This window comes from Neomonachus schauinslandi, chromosome 9, assembly GCF_002201575.2.
Source record: "Neomonachus schauinslandi chromosome 9, ASM220157v2, whole genome shotgun sequence".
Classification (NCBI taxonomy): Eukaryota; Metazoa; Chordata; class Mammalia; order Carnivora; family Phocidae; genus Neomonachus; species Neomonachus schauinslandi.
In genome coordinates, this window is record NC_058411.1 from 1,352,004 (window position 1) to 1,364,887 (window position 12,884).

The following is a 12,884-nucleotide window of genomic DNA, read 5'->3' on the forward strand; positions in this document are numbered from 1 at the left end:
ACCCCAGCCCCGGGTTCTGCACCCCAGTCCCAGTCTCTGCACCCCAGCCCTGGGACTCTGCACACCAGCCCGGGCTCTGCACCCCAGGCCCGGTGTCTGCACATTTCAGCACCGCACCACAGTCCTTGTGCGTGGTAACAGTCCCAAGAGGCTGAGGACCTACGTCCTGGGCACCCAGAGCTCCCCACTCAGCGGGAGGCAGAACTGAGAGACTCAGGCAAATCAGAGAGCCTCTGGCCCCTGCTTCCTCTCTAGGCTGGGAGATGTTTCCAGAAAGAGTTCAGCTCTCAGAATGAGACTCTGACCCACCCTCCCGTGGCCCACTGTGCCTCCAAAGAGAGAGTACAGGGGGCAGTGTTGGGGCTCCAGGGAGCGAGCGCTGGGAGCCCCGGGGAGGCCCTTGACCCTCAGCCCACACCTGGCTCTCCTGCCCTGAAGAGCAGGGTCCCACTGCAGAGAGAAGCTCCCAGAACCGGGGAGGGAAGGAAGGATGCTGGTGGATGCTCCGGGGCCCTCGGATGCCCGCCTCTGACAGCAGGGGCAGAACACCGCGGAGGGAGCCGGCTGGTGAGCACTCACCAGCCACTCGGATATATTTATTAACTATTTATAATGTGTAACCTTTTCACCTACTGTCATGTCTGAACCAACAAGGACTCTGGCTGCAGGCAGCCAGGGAGCTCACTGACGGCTCTTCCCTGCCTGTCGTGAGGGGACACAGATGCAGGGACACAGTGTGGGGGTCCCCAGGCTGCAGCTGGCCCACCAAACGGCTGCTGAACCCCCTTTGTCCCATAACTGCGCATTCCAGGCACGAGGGGGAGGCCAGGAAATGGAGCCCCTTCCCGACCCGGTGTCCCTCTCTGGACCTAGAGCACCCAGAGAGGCCACAGATGAGGCCACCAGGTGAGGGCCAGCCACCCCGATGCCCTAAGGGCGGGAGCTGCATGGGCCTTCCCAAGCCCGTCTGTTCCCAGTTCCCAGGTCCCAGGTCCCAACTCCTGCCAGACCCTCCAGCTCAGCTCCCAGGGGAGGGCCACCCAGCAGGTGCAGCGGGGTCCACTCCCTAATAAAGTCAGGGGACCCACTTCTCTGGTCCTCAGCAAAGGAGTCCCATGTGGTCAGCATGCTGGGGAGCCTGAGAAAAGGATTCGGTGCAAAACCCACAAGGTTTGGGCCTTCGTTCCTCACATGAAAGCATCCGGCTCCTTATTAAGAAGCCAACCGAGGTGTTACAAGTCCTGCGCCTCCTGGCGTTCATCCCCCGAGCACAGCCGACGCTGTAACGGGACAGACACACACAAGGCCGCTCACTGAACTCCCCCATTGCCCGAAGCCCCGTCTGCAGGCCAGGTACCTGCAGGGCACAGAGCAGGTTACTAACTTGCCCAAGGTTACACAGCCCGCAGGGGCGGGGCCTGGCCCCAACCCCGCTGTCTGCCCTGAATCTTGAAAAGCCGGACCACACAAGCAGAATCTCCTGATTCTGACACCGGCCTCTGCATGAAGGGGCACAGGGGCTTGCCTCCTGCGAGGGTCGCTGGCCAGGTGCCCAGGCACCAGGGAGCCAGGTGGCTGCGCACAGCACCGCTGACTGTCCCAGCCCTTCCAGGCCTCGCAGGGCCGCGCTCGGGGCGCAGGGACCTCGCCAGGCTCCTCTTTGTCTCCAACCAATCTCCTCATCCGACCGGGTTCTTTTTATTTTTCAATTTGCTTTGCAAATAACCCTGAATTAAAAACCATATATATCTATTTTTAAGAACCCGGTCTTTTACTGCCTTAATTAAATTTCCACAAGATATTTTTCCCTAGGAAAATTCAATTAGGTTTTAATTTTAGTCCTCTAAAAGGCACTGGTGCTTTGAGTATTTGATTTTTAATTTAAGCCCTTCATAGGGCATTGCAATTAAGAAGTCCAAGGTAGGTGCCATAGCATAGCTGGGCTATCACATGGCAGCGAGGAGCCCCCTATAGCCAGGGCCGTGTGGGCAGGGGGCCACCGGGTGAGGCGGGCTCCTGGCAGGTAGCCAGGACCACCCTGGCCACCATTCTGGTCCCTTCACCCAAATGGCCCATAGGACACTCAGTTCCACTCTCAGCTGGGTCTGGGTGAGCACAGAATGCCCCAGAAGAGCCCGAGTCCACAGAGGCTCGGAGGGGTTGGTGACAGTGGCGGGCAGCCCTTGAGCACATCGGCCCAGCGCCCCCTCCCTGTGCTGCGGAGAAGCAGCTCCTTGTTGGGCAGTGAGGGGTCGGGGTGGTAACCCCATGTCGGTCTGTCTGGAGCTTGTTCTGTGACCCCACTGCTCTGTCCCGGAGACTCAGGGCCCTGTCACTGGTGAGGAAGGGCTGCCGCCCCCTGCTTATGGCACAAGTGTGACCCTGAGAACTGCTTGTACATCTTGGTTACAAACCTAGGAGACCCCATAGCCCACCCGCTGTACGTCCCAGCCAGGATGGAGGCGGGAGCAGCCTCTGCCTCTGGAGGGGCAGAGGCAGATGAAGCCTGGACAATCACAGAGGGCGGGTCCCTGAATCTCACAGTCCCTAGTCCCCTGCCTGCTCACTTGCCTTACGTGTTTCTCTTACGGATGTCCAATTGCCCTAGTAACATTGGTTTAAAGGCTGTTTTTCCTCCATTGAAATGTTCTTGCTCTTTTGTCAAAAATCAGCCGAGCACACAGGTCTGCTTCTGGGCTCTTTGTTCTGTTCCACTGATGGGTCTGTTTGTCTACTTCTTCGCCAATACTACAGTCTTCATTAAGGTGGCCATTTAGAAGTCCCCAAATCTGGTAGATGGCTTCTTCTATTCTTCTCTGTCAAAATTACTTCAGCTATTCTAGCTCCTTCGTATTTTCATGCAAATTTTATAATTATGTCATCTATAGTACCAAAAAAATCTTGCTTAGATTTTGATAAGATTCACATTAAACCTTCTTATCAATTTGGGGAGGATTGACATCTTTACTTTTTAATTGACATCTTTACTTTCAATTGTTGACTCTTCGGACCCATGAACACAGCTATTCTCTCCATTTATTGAGACCTTCCTTGACTTCGTTTATCAGCATTTTGCAGAATCCAGCACAAGTCCTATATGTGTGTTATTAGATTTACACCTAAGTATTTCACTTTTTGAATGATTATAAATGGTGGTGTCTTTAATTTCAGTGTCCACATGTTCATTGCTATGATATAGACATACAATTGATTTCTGTATGCTTAGCTTGTATACTGCAATCTCACTAAATTCCTGTGTTAGTTCCATGAGTTTTATGTAGATTCACTGGGGTGGTCTGTATAAACAGTAATGTCATCTGCAAGCAAGGTTAGCTTTATTTCTTCCTTTAGTTATGTATGCCATTTATTTCCTTTTCTTGCCTTATTGCACTGGCTGGAACTCCAGCACCATATTGAATAAAGTGGTGAGAGTGGGCACCCTTGACTTGTTCCTGACCTTGAAGGAAAGAATTTAGTATTAATAACCTACTTGTTTATAACATTAAGTATAATGTTAGCTGTAGTTTTTCTGTAAATGCTCTTTATCAAGGTGAGAAAGTTCCCCTCAGGGGCGCCTGGGTGGCTCAGTCGTTAAGCGTCTACCTTCGGCTCAGGTCATGATCTCGGGGCCCTGGGATCGAGCCCCACATCAGGCTCCCTGCTCAGCAGGAAGCCTGCTTCTCCCTCTCCCTCTGCCTGCCACTCCCCCTACCTGTGCTCACTCTCTCTGTGTCGAATAAATAAATAAATAAATCTTTAAAAAAAAGAAAGAAAGTTCCCCTCATTCCCATTTTGCCAAGAGTTTATCATGAGTAGGTGTTGAATTTTGTCAACTGATTTTTCTTCATAGATTGATATCATCATATGATTTTTCTACTTTAGCTTATTAAGACAGTGGTTCACACTGGTTGACTTTCAAATATGAAATCAGCTTTGCATCCCATTTGGTCATGATGTATAATTCTTTTTATATTTTGCTGACTCTTCTTCGCCAGAATTTTGTTAAGGATTTTGTGTCTATATATATAAGGGATATAAGTTTGTGGTTTTCTTTTTTTGTACTGACTTTGGTTTTAGTATCAGAGTAATAATAGCTTTGTAGAATAAATTGGGAAGTGTTCCCCCTTCTGTTTTCTAGAAAAGATTTTGCAGAATTCAGGCCAATTATTCTTTAATTCTTTGTTATAATCCTCCACTGAAACCATATGGACTTAGAGACTTGGAGGGGTTTTGTGAGTTTTTACATTATTAATTCAATTTTCATAATAATTGTAGGACTATTCAAATGATCTATTTCATATTAGGTGAATTGTAGCAGTTTGTTTTTTTTTTTAATTTTTATTTTTTTAAAGATTTTATTTATTTATATGACAGAGAGAGACACAGCGAGAGAGAGAACACAAGCAGGGGGAGTGGGAGAGGGAGAAGCAGGCTTCCCACTGAGCAGGGAGCCCAATGGGGGCCTCGATCCCAGGACCCTGGGATCATGACCTGTATTTTTCTTTTTAGAAAGTGGTCCATTTCACCTAAATTTGAACAACTCCACATACAAAAATTTGATTGTCAAATTTAGGTATGTGGAGTTGTTCATGCCATTCCTTTATTATCCTTTTGATATCTGCAGTCTGTAGTGATGTCCCCTGCTTTGTTCCTAATATTGGTGAGCTATGTCATCTCTTTTAGTTTGTTGCTCTTACTAGACAGTTGTCCATTTTCTTAATCTTTTCAAAGAACAAGCTCTTTGTTTCATTGGTTTTCTCTATTGTTTTTCTGTTTTCAATTTTATTTAGTTCTACTCTATGATTTCCCTCCTTCCGCTTGTTTCACTCTTCCTTTTTCTAAATTTTTGAGGCAGGAGTTTAGATTATTGACTTGAGACTTTTCCTCTTTTCCAACGTATGGATTTGTCTATAAATGTCCCCCTCAGCACCGCTTTCACTGTGTTCCACAATTTTTGATATGTTGTGTTTCATTGTCACTTAGTTCACTATAGATTTTACCTCCTGAGAAAGCCCTTATGAACCATGGGTTAGCTAGAAGTGGGCTGGTTACATGTGGGTGCCCTCTGTACCCTGGAGCCTCCTCTTGCTGTCCCATGGCCCCTTCTACCCTGTAGCCACACCTCTGCCTGGCATGCTCTTAACCCTCCCCCCCATCTCAGTTCCAAAGTCGCTTCCGTGGGGGCCCTCCCCAGTCCGTCAGTCTGTCCATTTATCTGGGCTTCCGTAGGGGGATCCCTGCCCACCCCACATCCTAGCACTGCTGAGTGAGAGGGCTGTGGGCTGCTTGTTACCCTGAAGAAGGACAGAGTAAGAAAGAGGAACAAAGAAAAGGGTGCAGAGCCACGACCCCAAGAGTGAGAAGAGGGTCTGGACCCACCTGCGGGCACCCAGGTCACTTCCTGCCCCTCTCCGCACTCTCCCTCCCGTGAACCACACAGGGCTGTTGGGCCCAGAGGTACCAGCTTCCTGTGGAGCTGTGTCAAATGGAGGGATGGGTACAAAGTGCAACCCAACCACTGCTGTGCCCATGGCTGCCTTTACCCCTTCCCCACGCCGGACACCGAGGCTGGCCCAGAGCTTCCAAGTGGCCAGGATGCAGCTCCCTGAGCCTGGCACCAAGGATGGAGAACCAACCCCACCTGCAACTGGGGAGGTGCTCACTTGCCCCAAGTCACTGTGCAGCCCTTTGTCCAGCCCCCTGCAAGGCTTCTGTCCCTCTCGTGTCTGGGATGGTTCACAGGAAAGGCGCAGGGGGCCAGGCAAACATCTGCAGCAGCCCCAGAACACCACGAGCTCCCCGTCCCCAGGCTGCCTGAGCACAGGGAGGATGCCCCTCGGGCACACCGCCACTGCAGCCTTGGGGGCGAAGGGCTGCTGCTGTGCTGACCCCTTGACCCCTGGAGTGCCACACAGCAGGGCTCCTGCCAACCCGCCAGCATCCCCAGGCCATGGGGGCCTCTAGGACGGCGAGAAGTCTTCCCCAGAGGCATGGCGTCAATGCGGTCCCCAGGGTTAGAGGGCGCACAGGGAAAAGGAGAGCCCCCGGGCGAGGGGGCCGGACCACCACAGCCCAGGTAGGATCACAGAGGAGACCCACCTGCTGGGGGACAAGCAGGCCCCCTGTGGGGTGTGGGGAGCCCAAGCCTCTCCGGCCACACCCACTGAACGTGACCCCAGATGCTGGGGACCTGTTGGGTTCTGGGGTCCCCCCAGCCGGCCTCTACCCAACGAGGCAGGTGCTGGAATGCTGTCTGACAGGTAGCAAATTGCCTCTCCTCTGATGGAAATAACCAATTATTCGATGGTGATTTTCTAACACCGGAGCATCTGTCTTTCTATCTAATCACTAACAATTAGTAATGACAGTTTCTGCCTTTCCGAAGTGCCCTGCGGGGTAGGGACTCTGGGATGGCACCGCAGTCATGTAGGGCCCTGTGCCCTCGGCAGGAGGCTGGCCGGCCCAAGTGAGGCCGGCAGCCCGGGGGGGTGCGGGGAGGTGGTCGCAGGCCAGCAGGGCTCCAGGACCAGCGTCCCTCCCCGGGACTTAGCCCACAGCTCTCTGCTCCCATTTGGTAGGTGGCCAATGGGCTGCCCTGAGCTGGCCTCCTCAGGGACATTGCTGTCTGGTCCCTCACATCTCCTTTTTGTCAGGAAGCAGGAGCCTGTCCCCGGAGGCATGCGGGCCACCACGTGTCATGATGTGGCCTGCATGGCTGTGGGGTCCTGTCCACTGAGTGACTCGGTGTCCTTGTGTCAGCCGGCGGACAGAGTCACAGGATGGCAGGCCCAGGCGGGACGGCCCCACGGCCAGCAGTGACCAGTTCCTGGTGGGTCCACGCCATGAATAACAGCGATCCACAGCTCTGAGCGGGATTTGCTGCTTCCCTGAAGAACTGCCCGCGCCCTAGACCATGTCCCTGTCAATCCCCGGGCCCATACTTCGGGCTCTCTGCTCAGAGCCACCCCAAAGCACCGTCCCTCACATGGTCCACTCAGATGTCCCAGCAAATGTCCACCCTCAGAGACACGCAGGTGGGCTCAGGTCCTGCCTGCTACTCAGCCTCGGGGGCTGCGCCCGGCCCCACCTGCCTGCCCCATGTCCCTCTGAGCCCACGTGGCTCCCAGGGCTGCAAGGGGAGCTGCTCCAGAAAGGTCGGCCTGGGGTGGGGGGAGCTCCCATGACCGCACTCATCAGCCCGAGCCCGCGGTCACCGGACGCGCCGCAGTCCATCCGCCCTGGCCTCTCCCCAGAGCAATCCCCAGCATTCGGGTAATTTCCAGCTTCCACCCCTGATTAATGGCTGCTCTGGGGCTGTTTCCTCTGGCCCCAGCTGGATAAACAGGCCCAGCCCTGATAGGCCCGAGGAAGGACGGGAGGAGGCAGGCGGAGCAGCCAGGAAGCCAGGGAGGGGCCAAAATGGAAAAACGAGGTGTCGGGCCAGGGGTATCTGCCAGGGTCAGTGTCCAGGGACCACCCAGTGCAGGTTCCCCAGGGTGGAGAGGGCAGCCCCCTCACACCACCCTGCCCTGCTCAGGCTGCCGGGCATCCCAGGGTGGGGGTTCCAGCCTTGACCTCCCCGCCCTCATGGCCCCAGCTGCCTCCTGCCCTCGGCCAGCACCCCGTGGCCCCCTCGCGCCCTCTAAGACAGTGTCCATCCTGCTATGGGTCTCATAGTGCGGCTGCAAACCCCAACCTCTCACTGGGTCTTGGCACTGCAGACGCCCTGGGGAGCCCGGGTCACGGCCCCCCTTCAGGGATGAGTCAACTGAGGACCCCCGGGGGCATTCACATGCCCCGGGATCGCAGCTGGGGAGCTCCAGGACAAGCCCCCAGAGTCCCTGGAGGATGTGGTCTCAGTCTGCCAGCAACCCGGCCTCTCTCCTGCCAGGACACCTCAGAGGCTGACGCCCCCTTGGTGTCCTGGGGTTATGCTCCCTGGACCTCCTGGGGGCCACTCTTCTGCTGGGCCTCCCCCTGCCCACCCACCTCCACTCTCCCTACAGGGGCTTCCAGAACCTTCTTCCTAAGTCCTTCTTGCAGGGAGCCTATCAGGATCTGCTTCTGGAGAACCAGACTCAGGGGCACTGACCCGAGTTCTGGGCCACCCCTGTCATCTCTGTGGGGTGCCGGGGCACACAGTCTCCCCTCCGCAGGAGCACCCACAGATGGCCCGCGGGTCTGAGCCAGCAACCTAACTCAGGGGTGCAAATCCCAGCCTCCAGGACTGAAGGAAGGCCTTTTGCCCTAAGGCACCAGACACAAGCCTGCCTTTTATAAAAAGAGAGACCGATGGGAGATGCTGCCGGTGATGTCCTCCGGGATTCGGGCACAGCCGCTCCCTGCTGCCCGGTGTCATGCCAGCCCCCCAGGCGCCCTTGCAGCTTGCAGGAGCAGGTCTCCCCGTGCCAAAACCAGGGGTGCGGATGCGGTCCGCTGAGTGGCTGGCGGCTCTGTCCACACTAGGTTCCATCACAAAGCCTGTCGTGACCACCCCGTGCAGCCAGAAGCGGCTGCTGTCCTGAGCAGGCCAGTGTCCCCCCACCCACCCCAGGGGTGGGCTGGTGTCTCCCCATGCACTCCCAGGCACGACCCTCACACTCATGCTGTGCCACGGCCCCAAGCCCCCCCCCCCCCCCCCAACCCCCCCCGGGGCCACCCCCCCCCCCCCGTTGGGCCCCGGCCCCCAACCCCCCCCCCCCCCACTCAACACCAGCCGGGGCCTCACACTCCCGCACCTTGGCACCCGAAGACCCCTCCTCCCGTCCCAGACCCCAGGCTCCTTCCATGGTCTGAAACAAAGCTGGAGCCCCAAGGGATTGCCCTGGGGGGCAGGGTGGGATGGGGGAGGCCCTCTGGGGAGGGGGCATACAAGCTGGCACGGGAGCAGGGAGCTGGGGGCCAGCCAGGAGCACAGGAATCGCGGACGAAGTGAGAGCACTGGCCGAGTGCACGCACAGCACGTGCCCCTGACAGCTGCAAGGGGCCCGCAGCAAGCATGGCCAGGCCTCCACCTGCCACTTGGACGGTGATGCCCACATGCAGGTTCCAGCCTCAGTGCCCGGGGGAACGGCCTCAGTGCTCAAGGACACGCACGTCTGGCTTGTCCTGGGTAAAGGTGGCGGGCATCCTGTCACTTATCTAAGCCAGTGACAGGAAGGGGACACAATGCCATGTGTGTGGGGGGGAGGGTGTCCTAACCTTCAGGTGAAAGCATCGTCCCCGTGAACAGGCCTCCCCTGGGGTCTTGGCACAGGGATGAGGCAGGAAGGGGGCCCTGGGAATGTGAGGCCGAGGTTGTCAGTGACATGGAACAATCACCCACACAAATGTGGGCATGGCATGTTTGTTTCCCCCAAAGGTGCGGACGGCACTGCCCCTGCCCCGCGGACCGCTCAGAGAGGCGAGGTCTGAGGGGAGGGGAGGAAGGGTTCTATGCTGTGGGCTGGGCTGTGCGACCCTCCCCGGCCCGGGGGAAGGTTGGGGCTCCCCCATCAGTTCAGGGCTTGGAAAGAACCCCTGAAGCAGGGCTGGATTTGCCCAGGCACCAGGCGACCTGCTGGCCAGACCTGGGCACAGCGTGGCCACTCCGGGCCAGAGCAGATTTCAGGGCTGTGCCCGGGTTTACGACTCCACGCCGGGCTCATCTCTTCTTCAGTCCGTCAGCTGCCCATCCTGAGCACCCCTGTATGGCTCCACACGGGCCCTGGGGCTGGAGGGTCTCCGCGGCCTCGGCCTCCAGCCAGGCATCCAGGGCCATGTGAGGCCAGCTGCAGCCGTAGTCCCACATCCGGCCCATCCGCTCTCAGGGCCCAGTGTGGGGTGTGGCAACACCCAGAGGGGAGCCCTTCGGAGGAGGGCCACCCCACCTCCAGCAGCTCCCTCCCCTTCAGGGCCAACCCCCTGCGTTCTAGGTGTCGGGCTGAACCGGGTCCCCAAATTCACACATTGTGACTCCCAGTATCTCAGAAGGTGACTGCATTTGGAGGCAGGGTCTTTACAGAGGTGATTACATTAAAGATGAGGTCATCGGGGTGGCCCTGATCCGGGGTGACTGCTATGGGTTTGAGAGGGAGGTCAGGGCACAGACATGCAGGGAAAGGCCACAGGAGGGGCGGTCGGAGGCAGAGACCCGGTAAGGTATCTACAAGCCAGGAGCCCCAGGAGCCCTGAAAGATGAGGGAACGGGTTCTCCCTAGGGCCTCCAGAAGGAACCAGCCCTGCGGCTCCTTGATTGTGGACTTCTGGCTTCCGGACCTGGAGAGCACAGCCTTCCTTTGTTGTCAGCACCCCCAGTCTGTGGCCCTTTGCGGTGACTACCCTAAGAGACTGACACATGCGGGAGGGGTCCCGGGGAGGCCCCCACCCCGCTTTAGGCCCACAAGTGTATCTGCACTGTGGTGTTCTTGCCCCTCCTCCCAGCAGGGAGCCGGGCTGTGCTCTGCAGGGGACAAGACCACAAGCCACTGCCTCAGCACCCACGAGCCTGGGGTAGCGGAGAGCCCGAGGATGCTCGGGGCGCAGGGACTCTGCTCCCGGCCCGGGGTCTGCAGGACCCTGCTGGCAACCCCCCGCGCCACGCGGCTCTCCCAGCCTGAGCAATGACCCGCCCAGCTGTCCCCTCGACGCCCCGGTAACGGCCTGCAGCCTCACCTCCAGCACGCCCGCCTTCCTGGCCGAGCTCGGCTGGCTGCTGGCCATCGGGGCAGGCACTGGGAGGCCCCGCAGCCTGCCCGGAGGGTCACGGTCCGACCACCAAACAAGCCTGGGGCTGCGGTGTAGGCTTAGGACAGGAGGACACAGATGGCGCTCCTGGGGGTACAGGAGCTTCTGGAAGCCCAGCTCCAGCTTCCTCATTAGCAACACCTGACAGTCCATGTAGCTGCTTCTCTCTGGCGCTGCCGGGGCGTTTCTGGACCACTGGGAAGGCTGAGCTGACTGCATATTTAATGTCAGAGTTATTTAAATTCTGGACCGTGCGTCTGCAATAATGTTAGAGTAACACGAACACTTGCCGTGCGCCTCGTCCTGCTGCAGAGCACAGAACCCTCATGCCAAGCTCACGAGGAAGGGTGCTGCCGTTTCCCGCGTCTTACAGATGAGCAAACAGAAGCTCAGAGAAGTTAAGTGATGTGTCCCAGGTCACACAGCTGGCCCGAGACAGAGCAAGGGTTTGGGCCCAGGTGTCTGGGTCCAGAGTCTGTGCCATTAACCAGAACTTTCCCCCAGCCTGATCCTGGGCCAGGCCAACTCAGCAGGGCACCAGCTCTCTCACGCTGGTCGGTTTTGGAAGAGAGGGAGGCAGACAGGGAAGAATTTGGTCCCACTAGGAACATGCTGTCTGCTCCCCTTGCCCAGCTCCACATCCCATAGAGACCTTGGGTGCTGATTTTCCCCGAGAAACAGACACCACTGTGCCCGGGGTCCTGTTGGAAGTTTCGGGGAGGCGTTCTCTGGCACTCTCTCACTTGCTGGTGCAGCCACGGAATCCAGCGCCAGGGGCCCGGGCTTTCCACTGGGTGACTGCCGGGCCTTCCTCCTCCCTCACCCGCCGAGTCAGCTTACTCGGTCGGCTTACTGCCCAGCGAGCCCCAGGGCTGCGGCTCCCGTTTCTCAGACAGAAGAACGGACCGTGCAGTTCCCTGGGGACCGCGAGGGTGCAGGCTGGAGCCTCCCCCTGCACCCCCGCCCGGGGGTCACGCCCCCAAGGGACCTGCCATCCTCTGCCCACTCTGCACGCCTCTCGATGTGGCTCACAAAAGCCAGAAGGAGCTGAGCGGGAAGTGGGAAAGTCCATAAGCAAAAGTGTCCTACGGGGGTTGTTGAAGCCCCGCTGGGGCCGCTGTGGGCACTTGAGGGGCAGCCTGGAGCTGGAGGAGCCACGGACGGCCCGCGGGGGGCCTGTAAGCGCGCACGGGCACCCAGACCTGGCCGGTGGGCTCTGCGGCCAGGCGAGCGCGGCGTGTCCCCACCCAGCAGTGTAGCACCTGCAGGCGGGGCGGTGCAGCCCCCGGAGCCCGACGCCACCCGCCCCAGGCCGCCGCCACACCACACGACATGGGCAGATAGAAAATGAGCCCTTGGAACGTCAGGGCAACATCCGCCGTCAAGTGGACGTGTTTGGAGTTTTCACACGTTGGTTCCGAGTCCGCTGTGCGTTTCTCCCACTGCACAGAGAAGTGACTCCCTGCTCAGACGCCCCCAGGCCCCCGGGCTGAGCCCCAGAATGGGGCACATCGCAGCAGGCCTCACTCTGCCCGGCGGGACACGTCCGGAGGTGAAGGCTCACCTGCCCCGGGGCCCACATCACAGGCGTTGCCTGGTGCTTGCGTGCGGCGGCGCCCTCTGTCAAGTGGCCGCTCCGCCACCAGCCGTGTGCGGGCTCTGCCAGCAGCGCAGGGGGACACATGCCACGTCTGGGGCTCACAGGGCCCGGAGCGGGAGCTGCAGAGCCTGTGGCTCCTGCCAGCCGTGGCGGCCATCGCATCACGGTGTGGCCCTGCAAATACGGTGGGGGCAGCCGTAGTGGGGACGGTAGATAGGCGAACGACACAGTCAGTGAGAGGAATGGCCGGGGTGACGGTCACCGTGAGAGGAGTGGAGGGGGGACAGTCGTCGTGAGACGAGTGGAGGGGGGACGGTCGCCGTGAGAGGAGTGGAGGGGGGACGGTCACCCTAAGACGAGTGGAGGAGGGACGGTCACCGTGAGACGAGTGGAGGAGGGACGGTCACCCTAAGACGAGTGGAGGAGGGACGGTCACCCTGAGACGAGTGGAGGAGGGACGGTCACCGTGAGACGAGTGGAGGAGGGACGGTCACCCTGAGACGAGTGGAGGAGGGACGGTCACCCTAAGACGAGTGGAGGAGGGACGGTCACCGTGAGA